This window comes from Diabrotica virgifera, chromosome 6 (genome assembly GCF_917563875.1).
Source record: "Diabrotica virgifera virgifera chromosome 6, PGI_DIABVI_V3a".
Lineage (NCBI taxonomy): Eukaryota > Metazoa > Arthropoda > Insecta > Coleoptera > Chrysomelidae > Diabrotica > Diabrotica virgifera.
The window spans coordinates 24,188,539-24,211,628 of record NC_065448.1 but is presented as its reverse complement, the minus strand read 5'-3'; the positions used below and the strand labels follow the sequence as shown (position 1 = coordinate 24,211,628).

The following is a 23,090-nucleotide window of genomic DNA, read 5'->3' as shown; positions in this document are numbered from 1 at the left end:
TCCAATCGACCAGAGCACGACCACACAACCCAAAACACAAGTACGCAAATATGGTTGTGTGAAGCGTGGCTCGAAGCCGTGCAATTTACGAGACTCGCTCGATCTGTAGATCCTTGTGTCCTCATCTCGCCAATTAATGATTCTTTTGAGAAAGGTAAATTTCCAGAGTACCTAAAGACAGCTATCATTATTCCTCTTCATAAGGGTGGTGAAAAATCTAATTCCTGCAAGTATATACCTATTGCATTACTACCGGTACTCCAAAATTATTGGGAGACTCATAAAAGCATGACTTATGTCCTTTCTTGTTGAAAACAACATTTTATTACAAAAGTTCGGCTTTTTAAATAATAAATGTACTGCTGATGCCATGTTTTCTGTACTACATGAGGTTTATCAAGCACTGAGCAATAATCTTCACACTGCCACTGTTTTTTGTGACCACCAAAGCTTTTGATTGTGTAAATCATGAAATTTTGATAAAAATAACTAAATTTATATGGAATTCGAAGAATTTCTTTGAATTGGTTTCAATCTTACTTGGATAGTTGGAAACAACTGGTTAGAGCAAATAATACAGACTTTAGTCTCCAAAATATTGTATGTGGGGTCCTCTACAAACCACAAGGTTCAGTATCAGGTCCTCTACTTTTCCTTACGTTTATTAATGACATCCCTAGTTTAAAAATTAATGGAAAAAATTTTCTTTTTGCTGATGATACCAGTATTACTTGGAGCAACTCAAATATTGCTACTATACCTTCTGATCTACTCACGATAAAAACCTGGTCCGATTCTAATTTACCTTTTTTTAACATAAAACAGTAGCATTATCCTATACAGGAGCTCGTCAATCTTTACCTCTTAACACATTCACAGACACAACTGCATATGAAGCCACTTACTCCATAAGATGTGTCTACATCTAAAGTGTGTCTGTGAATGTGTTAATAACAGCCAGATCAGTATCGTTGATTCTGTAAAGTTTCTTGGTATTTTTTTTAGATAGCAATCTTAAGGGTTAAAAGGGTCTAAAGGGATAAACATTCACTGAAAGCGATATTATCTTTAATACCCGTGGTGCCTTCAACATTTAATGTCTGACTAAATTATTCTTTATAGGCAAAAAAATTTAAGGAATTTTGAATTAATTAGTTTTTAAATAAGTACATTTACCAGCAACAGTTGTAACGTAATTGTGTCAACTCGACAGTATTTAACTAGTTATTTGAATTTAATACCCTAGCTAGGGCATTATTTTTCAAAATAAATATTGAAAAATAACGCCCTAGGGCATTATAATATAACTTACTTTGAAATCATGTACAGTGGAACCTTGATTATCCGTCTCTCCATTAACCATCACCTCTGTTAACCGTCAGGGTACATACAGAAGTTGTATTGAGTTATACATTAGCAATCATTTAAATGCAAAAAAATAAAAAAAAAGGTAATTTGATTTGTGATGAGGACACAAACGGCTATCCATTGCTGACAGATAAAGAACTCATTGAAATGGCAACAAAGGCGGACCAAACCTATTCGGAAGCTGACACAGTAGCTATATTGATGCTTGGACACAAGGAAGCTTGACTGTAGCTATATTGATGAACCTATTGTAACTGACAAAGATTTGCGTAAATAATCTAGAGAAGCTGCATCGCATATGCAATAATTCATCGAGTGGTATTCTCAACAAGAAGAAGCCAATAAAGTAGATTGCATGATCTTATGCCTTATGCCGATTAAGAAATTCAGCCGTCGCAAAATATGAAGCAGCAGTAAAACAAACACAAATTTCAGAATATTTTAAATTGATTCGATTGTATGAACACAAATCCCTCTTATATTGTCAAACAAACCATACAAATGAAATTTGAGAGTTGTACTATGAATTTTTATTTTTTTTTAATGTTCTGTTAACCGTCTTTTCGATTATCCGTCATACCCTTGGTCCGGTGCCCTGACAGATAATCGAGGTTCTACTGTAATAATATTAATGTCCGACTGGTATATTATTTGACAAATAATGACATGATTTTGAAGTCAGTTTGATAAATAATGACATGATTTCGAAGTCAGTTAAGTATGATATAATGCCCTAGGCTCTAGGGCATTATTTTGAAAAATTACGCCCTAGGGTATTAAATTTAAATAACTAGTTAAATACTGCCAAGTTGACAAATAACAACCCAAGTAAAACTATGGTTACCACAATTACGTTACGACTATTGCTGGTAAATGTACTTATTTGAAAACTAATTAATTCAAAATTCCTTCAATTTTTTGCCTATAAAAAATAATTTAGTCGGACATTAAATGTTGAAGGCACCACGGGTATTAACGATAATATCGCTTTCAGTCAACTTATATCCCTCAGGCCAAAGGCCCTCGGTATATACACCATTGACCTCAAGTGTTATTATCCTTATAATACCCTTGGTACCTTAACTATAATCTCACAATCAGCCCATAGAAGGTGTCAAACAAATAAAATATTTGGGAATCATACTTGATAATTTATTAACAATTAAACGATTACTTTATTGATTACAGTTAATTTATTTAATGGAAATTAAGGTAATAATAATAATAATGTTTATTCAAAAATAATCAAATATAAAATCTTCCTGAGACTAAAAACATATTTAAGTGTATAATTAACAAGAATTAACATAGGAAGCCACAAGGAAATAAATCTGCACGTAGCTATAGCCCAAAGTAACTCCTGTTATTTATCCAAATCTTTAGTAGTCAAACACATTTGTTTTGAAATTCCAGCAGTTTCTTCTTTTTATACCTTTTAAATATCTGGTGGTTGTTCCTAAAACAAAGACATAAATAAAAATTCTACATTGTGTACCATAAAAAAATCATAAAAATGTGGAAAGTATCACAAGAATAAAGAAAAGTCCCAGATATAAAATTCACTATTAAAATAAAAATAGTAAATAATTATTTATATCTGACACTTTTCTTATTGGAACTTCTTTCTGGTAACATCCTTAATCTCTGACTTTTACAATTTATAAGATAAGAGATGATGAATAAAGAAAGGGAAAAGGACTCTGCAGTATACAGTTACATTCTGCTTTCATTAATCTAGAAAAAAGATCAGAAAGATAATTCAAAGTCCGAAATTGTAAAAGTCAAAAAGAGATTAAGGATGTACCAGAAAGGGGTTCCAATAAGAAAAGTTTCAGATTTAAATAATTATTTACTATTTTAATAGTGAATTTTGTATCTGGGACTTTTCTCTTTTCTTTAAGAGATATCGCTGAAGCATCCTAATAGTAGATAACTATTTTTGAAATTCCACTTAAATAGACAATTTGATTTCGTTTTGATTCAGAGGTGTGCAGGCAGCTCCACTGGGGACGCCGTAAGGCAGAAACAACTGTCTGGAGATTGTGTATCGCCTCTGGATCGAAAGGAAACATAAAATGTCTCTTCACTATCACAAGAGTATTTTAATATTTTTATTGAATAAAAGTAGTCAAAAAAAAAAGGACTAGTTGGTGGAGCGAAGAGATAAAAATAGCTGTGAAAGAAAAGAAAGTACCATGGAGAGCTTATCTAGAAAATAACAGTTAATAAGCAAGGAAGCTTGTGAAAGAAAAAGTTAAAAAAGCTAAATTGGAACAGTGGGAGAGATTTGGAGAAAAGATGGAGCAAGACAGTAGTAGGACAAACCAAAAATTGTTCTATTAAGGTCTGAAAAAATGAGAGGTAAATCAGGTAGTACTGTCGTGCAAATAAAAAAAAATAAAATGGAGAAACACTTACCCAACTTTGGAGTAAATATTCCAAAGAGTTGAGTAATGAAATAACCATGGAAGAATTAACGGAAGCCATTGCAAAAATGAAAAATGGTAGTGGCAGGAATAGATAATATCAAAACACGATTGTTGAAATATATGGGGGAATCTGCATTACACTACTTACACAAATTACTGATAACAATTTGGAAACAGAAACGCATCCCAGAAGATTGGGCAACAGCAGTAATGGCTCTTCTGGTATAGAAGGGAGGTAAAAAAGTAATGTTCAAATTATCGAGGTATTTTCATGCTAAGTGTACTGGCTAAGATTTATGAATGAACACTGGAGATGAGACTGAGAAAGAAAGTGGAACATCAACTAGACGATGCACAAAAAGGTTTCTGACCGGGCACAGTGTCCAAGATCATATCTTTACTATAAGACAATGGAAAAAGCCTTTGACAAGGTACCCGGACATCACATTTGGAAAGGGCTTGAACTGTTCGATGTTGGAGGAGAACTAATTGATGCAAGTAAAATTTATGTACTGGAACATTGTGCGAGCATTAAACTGTGAATCAAACAAATTTGCTAATACACAAGGAGTAAGGCAAGGTGGAGTTTTAAGCTCACTGCTATTCATTATATTATATATATAAATGAACCAATAAAAAAAATGCAGTAGAGTCCCGAAAATTAGATTTAGGTTACCATTGATTAAAAAGTATAACTCTGAGTAAATGTGTATCTGCAGATGACATTGCATTGATACCAAGTTCACAGAAATCTTTACAAAGCAACCTAAATTTATAGACGAGAGAACTTGCAGACAAAGGAATGAAAATAAAATTAGCAAAGACTAAAACTTTACTTATTTCCAAGACACTGAGAGAAATCCATATAAACCTAGACGGAAATTTAGTAGAACATATGAATGATTTTGAATATTTATAAACTATAATAGACAAAAAATGCAAAAAAAAATGAACAACAGAATTGCTAAAACATCACGATTATATCACTCCCTCACTACAGGTTTCATTAGCAAAAGAGAAATTAGTGAGAAGACAAAAGGGACAGTATATTATATAGGTACCTCCCTTCTCTGCTTCATGGAAGTGAAACATGGCTGGCTTTCCTAATAATTAAGCTTGAATTATCACATCTTTATTATTATTGTAGACATTTAAAATCCTTATTAATTGAATTACATTAAACTTACCACTTATAAAATGTTTACTTTTCATATTTTAATTTTAGTTCCCTTATATCTGTTCTTCTTGTGGCTTTTATCCATTGTCCCCGGCTTTGTTTGGATAATTCATTTAAATGTATTGCATGGGGAGCCTTGGGAACAGTACAAAATAAGACTTTTCCCTGTCTGCCCTACTCCCACAATTTACAACAATACAAGTTACATGTATAAGCTTCCCAAGAAAGAAAAACTGATAACTGCTATGGACTAATTCAGTTCTGTAGGCGATAAACTACTTTATATTTGATTTGCTGCACACAATTTCGCTGCACAATCGACAATAAAAACAAACAGGATAAGTATTCTTTACAAATGTAAATATTAGGATTAGGTTATGTTATGTTATGTGCCCCCAGTTAGGCCATATTCGGAAGTTCCTTGTCCCTTTGCTTGATTGGCACACCGATAATTTTCGTTTAATACTGTCCGCTGTCATGAGCCGCTGTCACATCCGCTGTCATTTTACACTCAAATGTCCATAGAATTTCGTACACTTACACTCAAAAGTGTAACACTAAAAAACAAAGGAACAGACCTATTATTGTATTAATTGAACTTGGGAAACTCTTTAAATTTGACATATTATTGCACTGTAGGCCTAAAATGTCACTTAGTTTGTCTGGTATGTTATAAGTAATGTTGTATCTCTTACACGTATGTATTATTTCGCAACTTAAAATATAGGAACATTGGTAGTATGTTCACAGAATGTCTTATGGTAACATTCCAGGAATAATTTAAACAGATGTTCACCGAATGTTCCCTAAATGTCCAGGACATTCAAATATTGATAGAACTTTGGTAGTACATTCCTGGAATGTTGTGTGTTGTTAGGGATGTTGTATTTTTGGTTTGGTAAGTATTTATTTAATTTAAATTTTTAAGTAATCATCTGTCAATATGGTTAACTTCTGTCTATGAGTTCGCCAAACATGTACATATGACTCTGACTTTTCAATCATAGTGTATGAAATTACAGATTAGTATATTTTTACGAATGTACCGGGTGTCCCAATAAGAATGGCGCTCGGCCATATCTCAGGAACCGTTTATAGTATAACTTTGGGAAAAAAATTTTAAAAGAAAAGTTGCCTGGAGAAAAGCCTGGAAATTATTTTCATAATTGTAAGTCCACCGCTAGAGGGCGTAATTGAATATCAAAAATTTAAAAATCGAAATTTTACAAAATTTGCCTAATGAAAGGGCACTGGAAATCCGATTATCGTATTCTTTATAAAATTCTGCGCATATTTTATTTCACAAGTTAAGTCTACCTGTGCAAATAAGAGGTGGGGGTGAGTGGGAACCTTGTTATGAAAAAATCGCTGTAAGTCCGGTTCTGCTTAATCGATTTTTGCAGACTTGGTCTTGTTGAAAACAGCTCTTTTTCGTCAATGTAATAGTTATAATTTGAAAACAGCCTATTACGTAATATGCCGGCTAGGAGGCGCTATTTATTTTCTTTTTAGAAATCTAGTTTTCTTTGGAAAATATTAAATACAAGTATGTATTTTTTTCCCTGTATTACAAAATTAGACCAAATTAGCAACAGAATACCGAAAACTGCATGTCTATACCTTTTTTCTATCTCGAGATATCTTAAGAAACGTGTAAATTTTAAACATAACTGTTGCTGTCATATAAGTGGAAATATATAGAAGCAAGCAGTGTGCTATGGAAAAAACAAAGAAACATTTTCCAGATGTCACCGTATATAATAAATCAAAACAAAATATGAAAAACTCTACTACTGGGGTGACGTCTTTGGGGATATTTCATTGCTTATATTCTAGCCGCAACAGTTGCATTTCTTATGCATTCAAAGAATGTGGCTATCATGTCGAATGCTTCTTAGTTTGTAAGAATCATCTTGAATTTCACTCTATATAAATTTTATATAAAATTTAATAGGAACGAACCGCAACAAACCATCAATTCACAAATTTTTATGTTTTACTGATTTGACACATAATTTGACACATGATGACTTCTTGAAGTTAATACTTCTAATAGTTCTATTTTTTTCCATAGCACACTACTTGTTTCCACTTTGACTTCCTTAACTTAGTTTACCGGTGGCAATAACAGTTATGTATTTATCTTAGTTGGGAATAGGATAATTGATATTAAAATATAATTAAATAAAAATTAAAAATTTGTGTAGAAAATCTGACATTTTTACATTTTCAACGATTCATCGAGAGAAAAGCAAATGCGCGGAGGCAACAATTAATAAAAATTTACAGATTAACGCTATTTTTTTGGTATTATTTTAAGTATTAAAATTAGTGTAATATTTAAATAAAAATAAAATTAAACTGTTTAAAATATATTTATTTCGTTAAAATCATAATAATAGACGTATAACTTCTTACTCGCGTACAAAGTACACACACTCTTTTTTTGTTATATTTTATAGTGTTATTTGTCTTATTGTTGTTTTGATTCATTATATACGGTGACATCTGGACAATGTTCCTTTGTTTTTTTTTTCATAGCACACTACGTGCTTCTATATATTTCCACTTATATGACAGCAACAGTTATGTTTAAAATTTACACGTTTCTTAAGATATCTCGAGATAGAAAAAAGGTATCGACATGCGGTTTTCGGCATTCTGTTGCTAATTTGGTCTAATTTTGTAATATAGGAAAAAAATACATACTTGTATTTAATATTTTCCAAAGAAAACTAGATTAAAAAAAAAAAATAGTGCCTTCTAGCCGGCATATTACGTAATAGGCTGTTTCCAAATTATAACTATTACATTGACGAAAAAGAGCCGTTTTTAACAAGACCAAGTTTGTAAAAATCGATTAAGCAGAACCGGACTTACAGCGATTTTTTCATAACAAGGTTTCCACTCACCCCCACCTCTTATTTGCACAGGTAGACTTAAACTTGTGAAATAAAATATGCACAGAATTGTATGAAGAATACGATGATTGGATTTCCAGTGCCCTTTCATTAGGCAAATTTTGTAAAATTTCGATTTTTTAATTTTTGATATTCAATTACGCCCTCTAGCGGTGGACTTACAATTATGAAAATAATTTCCAGGCTTTTCTCGGGGCAACTTTTGTTATAAATTTTTTTTTTTCCAAAGCTGTAGTATAAACGGTTTCTGAGATATGGCCGAGAGCCATTCTTATTTTGACACCCGGTACATTTATTTGCAGATAATGTCTGGAAAATTATCTGGATACCTAATGATCTGAATTCATTAAGTTTACTTTCATTTTAATCACTTAATGCAGCTGACATAAACGCCATTTTTTAAATTCCTGTTACTATTTACGTCCAGTGGCAACTTTAACATGGAGAAATTCATAATACTATATTTGCTTACTCGTTATTTTTGTATTATAGTAACATTTAGTAATAGTAACATGTAGTAATAGTAACATTTATCACCAATAAATATATATTATAAGAAAAAGAAAAACATCACAAAATTTTTTTGACATATTCTTACGTGGAGAAAAATTGTACGGTGGGGTAGTAGTCACATCCGTTTATTTTTAGTATTAACTTAGTTTAGACCACGGTTATTATACTTTATTACGGTTGCCTTGACCGACGGTGGTGGGGAGACATATTTTTGATTTTACGTCACAAGAGTACACATTCCCATATTTTTAAATGATTTTAGATCATTGAATGTGTGTTATTGTGTATATATGTGTATTATTTGTGTTATTATGAAATAATAAGACAAATACTACACATTTTATCTTATACCGGGTGGTGAATCGTAAAAAGGGCCATAGGAAATTCAATGTAAAATTCTAAACTGTTGAATTCCTGCTTCCCTAATTATTTTACATCAAAAGTCATGAGAGAATACTTGTAGAGAATTAAAATCTGTATTAAAATCAAAAGTTAAAATTGTCCTACGATTTAAATGCATTCCAAAATTTTGAAAAATATGATACATTTGCCACAATAGGTATGCGTGTAAAAGTTAGGCCACACGTTACTATTTAACTGACAGTGCTCACAGCATTGACTGAATAAAAAACCGTAGTAATGTCTAAGAACCGTGAGTTTAGACTTTGTTTTGACTAGAAATTTTTTATTTGATTCGTATGCATGCATATCATCGATGACGCATGGGTATATTATTCTCTAAATTCGATACTAGTTCGATCCTTTGAATTCGATGCAACGCAACGCAACAGTTGTGGCACAACTTAGGAACAAGCTGGCGGCGAATGATGTGATTTCATATCAGAATCAAAAACTCACATTAGGCTTCTGGAATAGGTATTTGTTTTGAATATGTTCAGTTCCAACCTATTAACGAAAAATGCTATTCTGTACCATCACTAGTACTGACTAGCATTTTCTTCCGAACGAGCCAGGAAAACACTGGGAAAAAATCTTACCAGTGTGGATTTTGTTTAAAACAGTTTTTTTTTGTTTAAACCAATAGAGATTCAACAAATACTCACATGAAAATTCACACGTAGTCTAGCCGCAACATAGGGGGTCCCGTGGGAAATTCTAGATCGCTGATCGCTGATTCTTGATTTTATGGTGGTTTTATAGGTTTTTTGGGTCGCGGAATCTGATGGAAGTGGTGTGGAAGCCCAAATATGGTGCGTTTAATTGTTATTAACAAATTATGGTAAAATTAGGTATTTTTCAGGAATTAGTAGAAGCCCTGTAAAGAAATTGATAGTGTTAAGGTCTTCTCTGGTGTATTTTTGTTCGCTAAATCGAATGTGACTAGTCGCGATTACCCAAAATATGTTCTTATTTCTTAATAACAAAATAATTGTTTATTCGCCGAAAAGCTCGAAATAATGCGCTATCTACAGCAAGTTTGTAGTCTTTTTCATAGTACTTTTGCAATTCTAAGCAACTTTTGTTCTATACAGTTTTTTCACTTAGTCAATACTTTTCGAATGTGAGTTAATATGTTCATTTTTCAACAAAAAAACCACGTTTTTGGTGGTTTTATAAGCACTTTCGAACTGATGAAACTTACAGACCATATAAATACAAGATAAGTAAAGCAACTTGTGAAGCGCTAACGATTAATTTCATTCGAGATGCCAATTAGGGGGTGATTTTCCCGTCAACTTTATTTTGAGCGTAAAGAATAAAGTTTTTTTTAAGATCTTTAAAGAAGTTGTAATGAGATTTCCTTAAAAAGTGCTTCATTTTTTGGTTATTCATGTTAAAATATTCGATTTGGAATTTGACGAATATAAACATGTTGTTCATTGGCTACAACTCCGCTTAAACTGGGTCTACGTACCTCACACGTACACCATTTTTTTTTTACTTTTTTATAGTCTATATTTTTCCAAGAAACTTTTCTTTTTTTAAATTACTTACTTTTTGAGTTATTTGCAAAAAACCGTATAAAAATGTGGGTTTTTTTGTTTGAAAAATGAACATATTCACTCGCAAATAACTCGAAAAGTATTGACTTAGTGAATAAACTGTATAGAACAAAAGTTGCTTAGAATGAATCAGTTTATCCACTTCCTGACTTATTTGAAAGATTTCTCTTTTCACCCCCGAAAAGGGGTGAAAGTCACCCCCAGGGTAAAAGCACACATCGGCACAACGTCACTTGTTTTGTTTGACATGTTAGCTACGTGTATGCCCATTTTCATGTCAATCCAAGGGGTTTTTTAAAATTTAGAGCAAAAACCGTGAGTAAACGTAATATAAACCGTATTTTTGAAGTTATTCTTCTTTAGGCGCGATTGAGAGTAAAATTTTTCATAAATCTGCGCGCATGCGCACACAGACATTATGTAATTCGTTTCTAATCTTTCAAGATAGTATCTGTATCAGCGCAAATAAGTCATTAAAAGAATATATTAGTGTTTTTAGTAAATGTATTATTTATTATAATTTTTGTGTCTTTGAATTTCTCTTCTTCTGTAGTAAGATAATAAAATATGTAGGTATAACATTTTTTATCACGATACCACTCAATCTATTATTTGTGTAATTATATCCGAAACTTATGTGTCAATTACAGGAGACTCGGTGGTCTAGTTGTTGATCGTTCGGTCAGAGATCGAGAGGTCCCGGGTTCCATTGTGTTTAACTAATGGCACCACAATAATAATATAATTGGAACGTACACAAACATTTGGGGCGTTTAAAGGAACAAAACCCCCATAAAATGTTTATGTAAACATATTAAAAAAGAAGCAGCATCTCAATAAAAACTGGCTTATGGAAAAAATACTAAGAGGCAAAAAAGTTTTAAAAACATTGTGTTTAACTAATGGTACCGCAGTAATAATTTAATTTGAACGTACACAAAAGTTTGGAGGGGGGGGGGGGGGTTTAAGGGAACAATACTCCCATAAAATTTTTATGGGGTGTACAAATTTCACTGTTATTATCTTTTTGAGATGTCCCTACCATAAGAATATCACATATCCATTTTCAATAAAAAACCTCTAATAATTTTCGATATATTGGAAAAAATCGATTTTCATTTTGTAACTTCAAAGGGCTATAACTTTTTTCATGTGCACATTTGTACTAAGGTAAGTTAGCTTCAATCGAACTATTTTTAGTCCCAGAATATATGATTTAATTTATGACCTGCATTTTTGTTACACCCTGTATAATGCAGTTCTTTACACTGTCATAGGCAGAGCGGGATTTAAGACTGTGGGTGCCCCTGGACAGAATTGGTGTGGAGCCCTACCTCCTACCATTAAAAAAATTGTTATTTTAACTATGGTATACAGCCATCTACAGGGTTTTCCCTTTTAGAAATTAAAAAAAATGATCTACTTTTATAAATATATTTTTAAATAATAAAAATATAAGAGCTGTATTTTGTTACAGTAAAATATTAAAAATAAACTATAGTAAAATTTAGAGAAGTTCGGGTACTTTTCGAGATTTTTTAATTGAAAATTCCTTGATTATGTTGGACATGTCTAGTTACTTTGACATCGTGTTTAATTCAATGCTTATTATAGAGAGATGATTCAAACACTCTTGGCCCATCATAGACCGACGTCGATTTTTAATTAACTTAAGTTTTGAGAATGATTTTCAACGAAAACTTTTCGTTTATAAATTTGAAAAAAGTCTGTGTGTTATTGCGTTGCCGCTCCTGCAATACCTAGAGCAGATGTATCGATGGATTCTTATGTAGTCTTGTCTTCTGAATCCAAATCTGAAAACGGCATTTCGATATCTCTAACCGTTATAAAAGAATTTGGTTTGTTGGGGTAGTTGACTAACTGGAGGTGAGGGTTGACTTGGTAAAACACTATTTGTTCATACTTTATTTATTGAACACTACTACTTATTATCAGTAACAAGTTGGTGGACGAAAGTCTATATTATAACTACCTTGATGGTTGAATAATGAATGCTGAATAATGAATGATCTCTTTCTTTACTTGTTACGTATCTATAATCAATCCCAATTGTTTATTATGATTGTTGACACGATTCGACCTAATGAAATAATTATATCAAAATAGCTGACTAAGGTGATCTTGAAACAAGTGCATTATATTGGGAAATTTGTGTCACCTAGTTATTTACAACAACAGTCAATGTTTGTTTTAAGATATTTAAAAATTAAATGAATATGCGTTGCTTTTATTTTGGAATGATAATATAAGTCCTGTACATCCCCTACCCTTACAAGAAAAATTTTCTGAGAGATGTACCTTATTTTCTCTGCCTTTCCGACAAAGAAGAAAATTTTTCTAAACAACGTCACCAACTCATTACTGTGTTAAAGATTTATCCAAATATATACAAATATAAAATACAAATATAATATATACAAATATACAACTTATTGCCCTATGAAAAAAATTAGTCCTCAAACATCGTCTATTCTTACTTATTACTTCCTTATATCTCGCGAAATTCTACACTCAGAAATTGTAATGTATATTTTACCTTTTCCCTACTTAAAATAAAATTATAACTTTAATTCTTACATTTGAACTTACTTTTTAATTATACTTCTTTCACTTTTAAAATAATTATTTGATTTTCTGACCTTCTACATATTCTTCAATTAAAAAAATTTCTCCGATTTCTTCCTCTTCTTCTTGACTGGTACTTTACTAATACATATTTTCATTTTCTTTATACTTAATACTTTCTTCGTCGTGTAATAATAAACAAAAATCTTCTTCTTCATATTTCTTCATGATTTCTTTATCACTTACTTTATATATCATGTATCTTCCTTCCTATATTCGTATTATTTCATAATTCTTCATTTTCTAACCCCTACCTACTTGATGGGTAGTTTTTCGCAACTTTATACCCTTGAATTTGCTTCCGGTCCTTTTGCACGTCCTTAGTCGTGAGAAGGTTTGTTCCAAAAAGACAAAATGGATAGTTGTGCGCTTAAAAATCTTCTTCTACGTCTCGCATCCCTAAATTCCTATTTGAACCTACTGCTCACCCTTAGTTGAGAATAGGATTACTTCAAAACAAAAATTGGGTATGCTAAAATCTTCTGATCTTCATTTTGTACCTTCTTTCTTGACAAGAGTGTTTTTTTTTGTTTTGTCTAGATTTTATCATATTAATTATGCTTTTAATAGATTAAAAAAATCAGTTATCTCATTAATTAATCATCATAAAACATTTAAAAATCATATAAATTTATACTAAAATTCGACCAATATTAAAAACTTGAAATCAAAAATCTTATTGTCGGTATCAAAACTTCAACATTCAATAAAAATTCGAAAGAAAGTGGTAATAAAAATAGACTATATTCTGTTAAAAAATCACGGAAAAAATTTTACCTAACACTATTCTACCTATCATTATTCTATCTAGCATTATTCTTTTTCAATTATTCTACCTATCATTATTCTACCTAGCATTATTCTTTTTCGATTATTCTACCTATCATTATTCTACCTAGCATTATTCCTTTTTGATTATTCTACCTATCATTATTCTATCTTTCATGATTATTTTTCGATTATTCTACCTATTTATCTATCTATCTATCTAGGTTTATTTTTCCTATCTAGGGCCCTATACTATGTGCACATCTACTACCTATAAAATTAACCTAAAAGTTAAGAACGAGAAAAACTTATGAATAAACGCTAAATAAATAATGTGAGATTTTGCTATTTACTAAATAATAGTTTTTTCTCACTTAGTTCAGCTTAGTTCGGTTCGGTTCGCGAATGGTCACTAATTACGTCACAAAAAAAAGTCTCTATTTCTCTAATTGAGATACAGTCTTACATGACTTCATTTGGCTTAAATTAGTATATTTATATTATAGAATTTAAAGTTAGTTTACCTTAAAAAAAAAATTAAAGTAACTTAATATTATACTAAATATCTACATGTACTTGAAGCAATAAAACGTATTCTTCTTAAATAGTACTTTTTACTGTATAAAATTCTTTTTAATTATTCGGTTTCCTAATCTTTTGTAGTCAAATCTTCTTTAAATTATCCTTAAAACTTGTCCTTCATTATGATAATTTTTAAGGCTTAATTGTCCATATTCTTTTGTCTTTTTCCGCCAATGGGGTTTCCTTGTCATATATATCTTCCTTACGTCATTATAACTTGTATGTCTTTATTTTCTTCTTACATCATTACTTTCTTTTCTTCTTAAAATTATTGTATAAAAATTCTTGTATATCCTTGTATATAAATAATTTTATTTTCTTTGTCATCTTCATGTTTTTTTTTATTTTCCTTTTTAGGATTCTTCTCTTTGTCTTGTCCTTTGTAAAAAAAATTCTCTCAGTCCTCATTATCGTAATTCCATTAAAAATATTTCTAATTCACCTTTCCTAGTGTATAATTTCAGTAATTTTTATGTCTTATGTAATGCGTAAAACTCTATTCAGCAAATTCCTCATGTATGTATTTCTGACTCGTTCAGGGTCAGGTAACAAAAGTATAATATTATGCCAAATAAAAGCCTGATATAGCATTTTAATCCGTTCAAGTTAAAAATAGATTTATGTATAATATGTACTCGTATTGAGTTAAAAATAGCTATTATGTAAATAAAAAAATCGTAAACACTTTTAAAAGTTCTATCTAGGTATTTAAATCAAAGTTCATCTATTTTCAAAAAATAAAATATAACATCACTTATGTAGTTAAAATATCAAGTAACTTGTCAAGTAAATGTTTCTTGAAACGAATATTACGAAAACTAGACCTAATTTACCAATTATATTAAAAAATAATTACCCTAATACTTCCATAATGATTATATATTATGCATTCTATTTACTAAAAGAAAATTTGTACGTGTCTGTGAGACTGTATGCAATTAAAAAAAAATAGTTAAGAGTTACTCACATTCACCACTGTCATTGTCCACTACTGTCTATTTGGTTTCCAAGTCCTCTTGAAGCTGGGCGTGGTCCCAAGACTCCGAACTTCATTCCTGCCGACATCTACCATTTCTACTCTGCGGCTAGGTCTCTCCAAATCCATCTCATACTCCATCTACCAATTTTTTCCTTCTCTTCCAATTATAGAAGCTCGCCATCTTTCCTGATCCCTACCTCAGAAGTCCAGTTCGTCTCTCCAGGTCGCCATATAAAAGAATTTGGTTTGTTGGGGTAGTTGACTAACTGGAGGTGAGGGTTGACTTGGTAAAACACTATTTGTTCATACTTTATTTATTGAACACTACTACTTATTATCAGTAACAAGTTGGTGGACGAAAGTCTATATTATAACTACCTTGATGGTTGAATAATGAATGCTGAATAATGAATGATCTCTTTCTTTACTTGTTACGTATCTATAATCAATCCCAATTGTTTATTATGATTGTTGACACGATTCGACCTAATGAAATAATTATATTAAAATAGCTGACTAAGGTGATCTTGAAACAAGTGCATTATATTGGGAAATTTGTGTCACCTAGTTATTTACAACAACAGTCAATGCTTGTTTTAAGATATTTAAAAATTAAATGAATATGAGTTGCTTTTATTTTGGAATGATAATATAAGTCCTGTACACCGTCTTCGAGATAATCGACCTCAAAATCTAAAATGTGACGTCACAATCCGGTTATTTCCTACCACGCCACGCACTAAACGTCAGCTGAAATCTTTGATTAGGAAGTAGGCTACTTTTTTAATCTGAATTTGTTAAGCAAAGCAAATGTTATTATTTACATTTGAGTTTGACACTTCGTGAATGTCGTAAGTTGTAAATTATTTAGCTATTAATAAAATATATTAGAAGACTCCGAATTAACCACACCAAACTTACCCATGGTTTCTTGATGTCCTCAGAAACTCATCCAACTTGCCTCCATTGCAATGTTTTCCTGACTGTGAAACACGTCCTCACCGAATGTAACGCTTTCAAATAACCTGTATACATCACTTGATATGAAACCTACTGTTAAAGAAATGCTCAACAGCCCTACAGAGATCATGAAAACTATATCGTTTTTAAAAACTACTCAGCTATACAAGAAGATTTAATACCATAGTCATTAGTTAAAGTTATATAATTGTTATATGTTTTCGTTATTTAATTATGTATTTAATGTTAGTGTTCTTGTACCAATGACCATAGTTGTCGAGGTACTTTATGTAAATAAAAAAAAAAATATATAAAATATAAATGACATTTTATAGTGAATTTAACAAGTACGCAAATACGGTTGCGTGAAGCGTGGCGCAAAGCCGTGGAATTTACGAGACTCGCTCGGTCTGTAGATTCAAGTAAAGTTCATCAGTAAAAAGTATCTTTATCATGTATGTATTATTTATTTTACAATATTGGAAAATTGTTATTTAAAATGTGGTTTGGAATAAAAAAGTATGTTCTGATATATGAAATTACATCCTTCTAATGGAAAAAATATTGACGAATTTTCTTAAATTATGGATACCAACATCATTTTCATTTATAACTCTTGTATTTTTAATTTGACAAAGAAAAGTTAATTCTTCACAAAAATCTCTTCTTGGTCTAAGATTTATGATGCAACCATCATGAATCAAATTTTATTAATTTTATACGAGGTATGTAAAAAAATATGAATTTCGAGTAAAGTATCTTTATAGTTCACAACATTTAAATTAGAATGATATACTTGCACATTAAAACATAATTTGTAATTCTAAACAGCTTTTCGTAATTGGCTCCGTGCGTCTCCCCTCTACTTACAGTCACGTGACACGCTGTCAGATTTTGTAAGGACGTTTTAACATTGAGTCTTATGGGATTATTTTGTTAAACTTGAATATTTTATTTTGTAGTGATAATAACCGAAAAAAATTGTTAGAATTCATTAGTTATTAATGTATACTGTAATTTATAGTGCAACAAAAATATTTTCTTTTGCGTTAATAAAGATTTATTGACATAAACTGCGATAGTGAGGTTATGTATACAAAATCGAACTGATAATCAATATTGGAAAGTGAAGAATTTATATCAGATTAAGTGCGTTTTTATTTTCTGTTTATATTAATACATAATATCACTAGCGTGACACGGCATTTTTTTTAAATGTCTCATTTAAACATACACAAAGCGTCCTTATAAAATTTCAAAAATCCGCCACCATGAGCAGGTCGGTCGATTTTGCTTTGACACTTTGTTAACGCTCGGGGCGAATAGCAATTTTCTATATTATGAATTTAAATACGTATATAAACAAAGTTTTCGTTATGATAATGCTCGCATTTTAAGCTTGTTTCCACTGCAATTAGTTAGCATCTGAATTAAATATAAACGAACTATCACCTCAACGTTTGGAATTTGGAAACGCATAATTCACGTTCTTTTCTTTTAACAGTCTGTACATTGAAATTCTTTACATATATTTGATGTACCGATTTCCTCTTTAAATGAATTGAAAAATTGTACAAATTGTACTAGTTCGATACCTAGGTTTTCATCTAAATCATTTACCCCAGTTAACTGCGCCAATTTCTGCGCAAAGAGCAAAAACGTAAAACCTGCTGGTAAAACTTCTAAATGTCATAATGGCGGCTGAAAATGGGATCATATGATTTATGTCTTGATGAATTTATTTGTGTTTTGTAGGTATTATTTATAAATATTTTATTGATACTTAATATACCGTTTGGTATGGACTACTGTTCTACTAATAACCATATACAGTACAACCTGCCATATCCGGACCTGTCATATCCGGACCTCCCCATATCCGGACGGTTCTGCCTTCCGCATCTACCGAAATATACCGAGAAAGGCAGTCCTGCTGTTGGACAACGCACCGTCTCATCTCGACACAAAAGAACTAAAAGATGGCGAAATAATGTATTATAGAATCTATAAAACGTGTCTATCGACGAAAGTTATTGACGACGTTGATTACTGGAATGTATGAAGGAGAAAAGGTTTTAGAGACTATAAAAGAAGTGGTCTTGATTGATATCCGGATTTTTTCATATCCGGATCGGTCTGTCGCCACATTGATCCGGATATGGCAGGTTTTACTGTATTTAGAATAACTTTGGTTTTCATATTGCATAATTTTTTAATAGAGGAAAATACAATAGTTCCAATTTGGATCAAACTGAAGATAATTATAATGCAAATATTTTAGCACAGATATCAAAACAAAATAAAAAACACAAATAATCAACAGTCAACGTAAAAATTCTAGTTATTATAACATTAAAATATTTATTTTTATTTATTAAAATATTGTTGTTTTTAAAAGTTTATAAATTTTATCGTTAAAATCAGCTGGTAGACGCAGTACTACCATACCAATGTAACGTGACCTTACCCTTACGTGACAGGGTGACAAACAAAATTTCGACCAATCACGTGCCGAATTTCATTCAGTTTTCGATACAAGAACTTGCATAGTGTCATACAGGGCACAAATGTACGTACAAGAAATGATACAAGAAAATGTATACAAGAAACGATATTAGAAATGATACAAGAAAATGCATAGTGTCATACAGCCTTTAGATCAGGGGTGTCAAACTCAATTTTGCAGAGGGCCATATATTAAATTCAGAATGTGTCGGCGGGCCAGATTCAAATAAAAAAAAAATGTACTGAATTATTATAACATTTTATTTAATAGTATACTTATAATATACGGTTGTTAAAAATCATATCAAAGTTATAAAAGAGGGTAATTATTTTGAGCTCGAGGATCCAGATACCTGACTTCTCTTGTTTTTGACAAGCTCATTGATGTCAGGTATCATATTCGTTGTATTTATTTTAAGAATTGATTGGAGATGTTCATTTGTAAGTCTTGTGCGATGTTTGTTCTTATTTATTTTCATGACGGAAAACATCTGCTCACATAAATAGGTGCTACCAAACATGCACAGAATGCGTGCTGCATGCTTTTTTAATTCCGGGTAGTTATCCAAACTCTTGAAATATTGTGTATAAAATGTAAGTGCGTTAACCTCTTTAAAATTTTCTTTCAAAATACTGTCCGATTGAAGATCTATCAACTCCATTTGCAAATAAACTGGTGCCTGTGAAGCTTCAAAATTGAATGGATTGTTGAAAATTGGGAATTCCATTTCATTCATTTTGTGGAAGTCTTCAAAACGATTGTTGAATTCCGTGATAAGATTTTGCAAAAGTTGAGAATATTGATCCAATTTTTTTTGATCCACTGTGCCAAATGATTTTAAATGAGGGAAATGATCCAAAGTTTGATTTTTTACCTGATTTTCCCACAGCCTCAACTTTGTTTCAAAGGCTTGAATACATGAGTACATTTGAGTGACAATCAGATTTTTACCCTGTAACTTTACATTCAGATCAGTCAAGTGTTTATTCATATCTACCAAAAAGGCACAATCAACCCACCAGTCATTGTCATAATCAATTGGGTTACCTTTTTCTAACATGAAAGCTTGAATAGGGTCACGTAATGCAAAAAATCTTTCTAAAACTACTCCTCGACTGAGCCAACGAACTTCGGTGAAATAAGGGACATCAGAAAACTTTTCGTCCAAATCTTGTAAAAACTGCCTGAACTGTCGGTGATTTAGTCCTCTGCTCCTTATAAAATTTACTATTTTAATTATAGGTTGCATGACATGGTCCATTTTTAAATGTTTGGATGCCAATGATTCCTGGTGAATTATACAGTGAAATCCCACAAAATTTCCTGATGTTTTCTGTTTTAATTTAGTTACAACGCCCGAATGTTGGCCAACCATGGCAGGAGCGCCATCCGTAGTTGTGCTGCTAAGTATATTCCAATCGAGTCCATATTCTGCCATCAAATGCTCCAATGCAGAATAAATATCATTTGCTGTTGTAGTACCTGTCAATGGAACGCACTTTAATAGTTCTTCAGTTATTTCAAAGTTACTGTTAATACCTCGTATAAAAACAGCAAGTTGAGCTGTTTCAACAGTATCAGTGCTCTCATCAACAGCCAGTGAAAAGTTTGTAAATTCCTTAATTTTCTCCTTCAGTTGAAGAACCAAATTTTGAGATAAATCATTTATTCTTGAAGCAACAGTGTTTCTTGACAGCGAAATATTTTAAATTATTGACTTTTGAAATGGAAATGAAACATCGGCAACTTTCAACATACAGTCTTTAATAAAATCACCATCAGTGAAAGGTTTTGATCTCTTCGCGATTTCTAATGCAATAATAAAACTTGATTTCAGGGCATCTTCGCTCTCAGTATTAGCTTTAGTAAACATCGATTGTTGACCTTGAAGTTTAGATTTTAAAGATGACAATCTGTCCATTCTTATTTTTTCAGTGTAACAATCGAATTTTGATTTATGATTCGTATCATAGTGTCTCTTCAAGTTAAACTCCTTACAAACAGCAACTGTTTGATTGCAAATCAAACACAGTGGTTTACCTTTCCATTCTATGAAAAAATATGCATTTTCCCATTTAGACTGAAAAACTCTACGTTCACTATCAACTTTACGTTTTTGTGACATTATGCCGAAATCGTAACCATGCCCCGCCATTTTTTTTTGACATGGTCAAATAAAATACCAAACGTCAGACCGCGTATTTTAAATTTAAGAAATATTTTCCAAAAATTTAATATTTCTAAATTAGACATTACGCTTTCGAGGTGTGAACAGTTTCTGTTTTGCAGCAGTTAAAGTTTGCCACTAGTTTAGGGTCTTAACCTAGCTAACAACCGCCGGTGTTGTTGCTTAAGTGTTTGCATATAGGTAAGTTGAGCATTTTTGCTTATATTTTTTTTTCAAGCGGCTTTCTTTTATGCTATTTTGCTTGCTCTTTTTATTTCTTTTTGCTTTCTAGTTATTAATACTTCATTGACTGGTTTTTTCTTACAATGAGTGAGGAGAAGGGGGGCTCAGTCCCCCCTTATCCTGATACTTCTTCTCCGGCTAAAATTGCAATGACTAATAATTCCGAAAAAAATCAAAATCAGACTTCCGACAATAATTCTCAGGAAGAAAAAAAGGTTAATACATACTCCGAAAAAGATCATGGACCTTTTGTAGTATATCTTGAATCTACAAATATACCGAATATAAAAATTGGCACATTCAATACAATTAAAATAGCTCGAGATATATTCAACCTCAAACTTAATGACGTTAAAAAAATAGATAGTAAAGGGCTCAATAGAGTTTCAGTTGAATTTGCCAATTTTCACTCGGCTAACATGCTACTTAAGAACACTCAACTTCTAAATCAGGGATACAAGATATATATACCTTTTAACTTCGTAACCTGCAAAGGTATCGTCAGACAGATTGATACAGATATTGATGAAAAAGAACTTCTTCGGTGTTGCGATACAGGAAATGACATTGAAATTTTACATATAAAAAGATTAAATAGAAGAGTAATTAAAGATGGAGTAACTTCTTATGAACCCACAGGTACGACACTATTTACATTTCGAGGCGTTCTTATGCCCAAAACTGTGTTTTTTTATGGCATACCAAGACTAGTGGACACATATATTGCCCCAGTGACACAATGCTATAACTGTCTTAGATTTGGCCACACAAAAACAAACTGTAAAGGGAAAGAAAGATGTTTTAATTGCGGGGAAAACAAACATGAAGACGTATGCATGACAAAATGTTTTTACTGCAAGGACTCTCACAAATCTTTGGACAAGAGCTGCCCAGAATATACAAGGCAAAAGAATATTAAAGAACTGATGGCGTATGAAAATTTGACATTTTTTGAGGCAAGTGAAGCCATTCCAAAATCGTACATCTCAAATAATAAATTTATTTATAACCCGAGAGATTTTACAAATTTTAAAAATAACAGCAGGCCATTAGAAAATACTCCAAGTACCAGTACAAATAATTCTAACACCATAGAACCATCGCAACGAAGAACAAACAATTTTAGATCATCTACAGTAAAACGTTCCTTTCAACAGGTGGTTCTGAACTCCGACAACAAACGGAGAGTCGTGCAAAAACGTCAAGATAAGCAACCAAATGAAAAGAGTACTTATACACAGCAATTAAGACCAGAAAAGCCAACCTCTTCCCCCACTAGCTCATTTTCTCGTTCAGAACCTTTCAAATCAAGAACCTCAGGTAATTTATCACAAAACTCCAATCAAGCCTGGCAATCCAGTGCATCGCAAAACTTTCAAAATATTGATACCTTTTCTTCAAATGACTTTTTAAACTCATGCCTAAATTTTATTAGTAATACATCATCAGAAAACTTAAATTTACTTAAAAACCATTTATTTTCCCGATTAAACGTAGAGTCCTATATGGACCAAGAGGATAAATCTGATTCTGATTTTAATTAATTAAACATATATCAAATCACATAATCATGAATTCAAAAAAGAAATTAAAAATTATTCAGTGGAATATTAGAAGTATTAAATCAAACAGGGAAAACATAACGAACTTAATTTTCAAAGAAGACCCTGACATAATTGCTATTAATGAAACTTGGCTTAAACAAGATTTTAATTTTTCTTTGAAGTATTATAATGTTGTCAGACAGGACAGAGATGACGGATATGGTGGAGTAGCTACTTGTATCAAGAAATCTATTATTTTTTCTACAATTCAGAAGTACAACTCAGACCAAATCCAATACATAACAACAAAAATTGGTAACTTA

General features: G+C 31.6%; 1 protein-coding gene and 1 long non-coding RNA gene across 9 annotated transcripts in view; one reads left to right on the top strand and one right to left on the bottom strand.

Moving 5' to 3' along the window:
• LOC126887381 (uncharacterized) overlaps positions 1-6,017 on the bottom strand; it is a 37,245-nt gene extending 31,228 nt beyond the window's left edge. Inside the window, exon 1 of the long non-coding RNA XR_007699041.1 lies at positions 4,985-6,017. This is a non-coding gene — a long non-coding RNA (uncharacterized LOC126887381). The remainder of the gene's footprint in view (positions 1-4,984) is intronic.
• Positions 1-23,090, top strand: part of LOC114331221 (nucleolar complex protein 3 homolog) — a 229,787-nt gene that overhangs the window by 143,090 nt on the left and 63,607 nt on the right. The window lies entirely within an intron of this gene.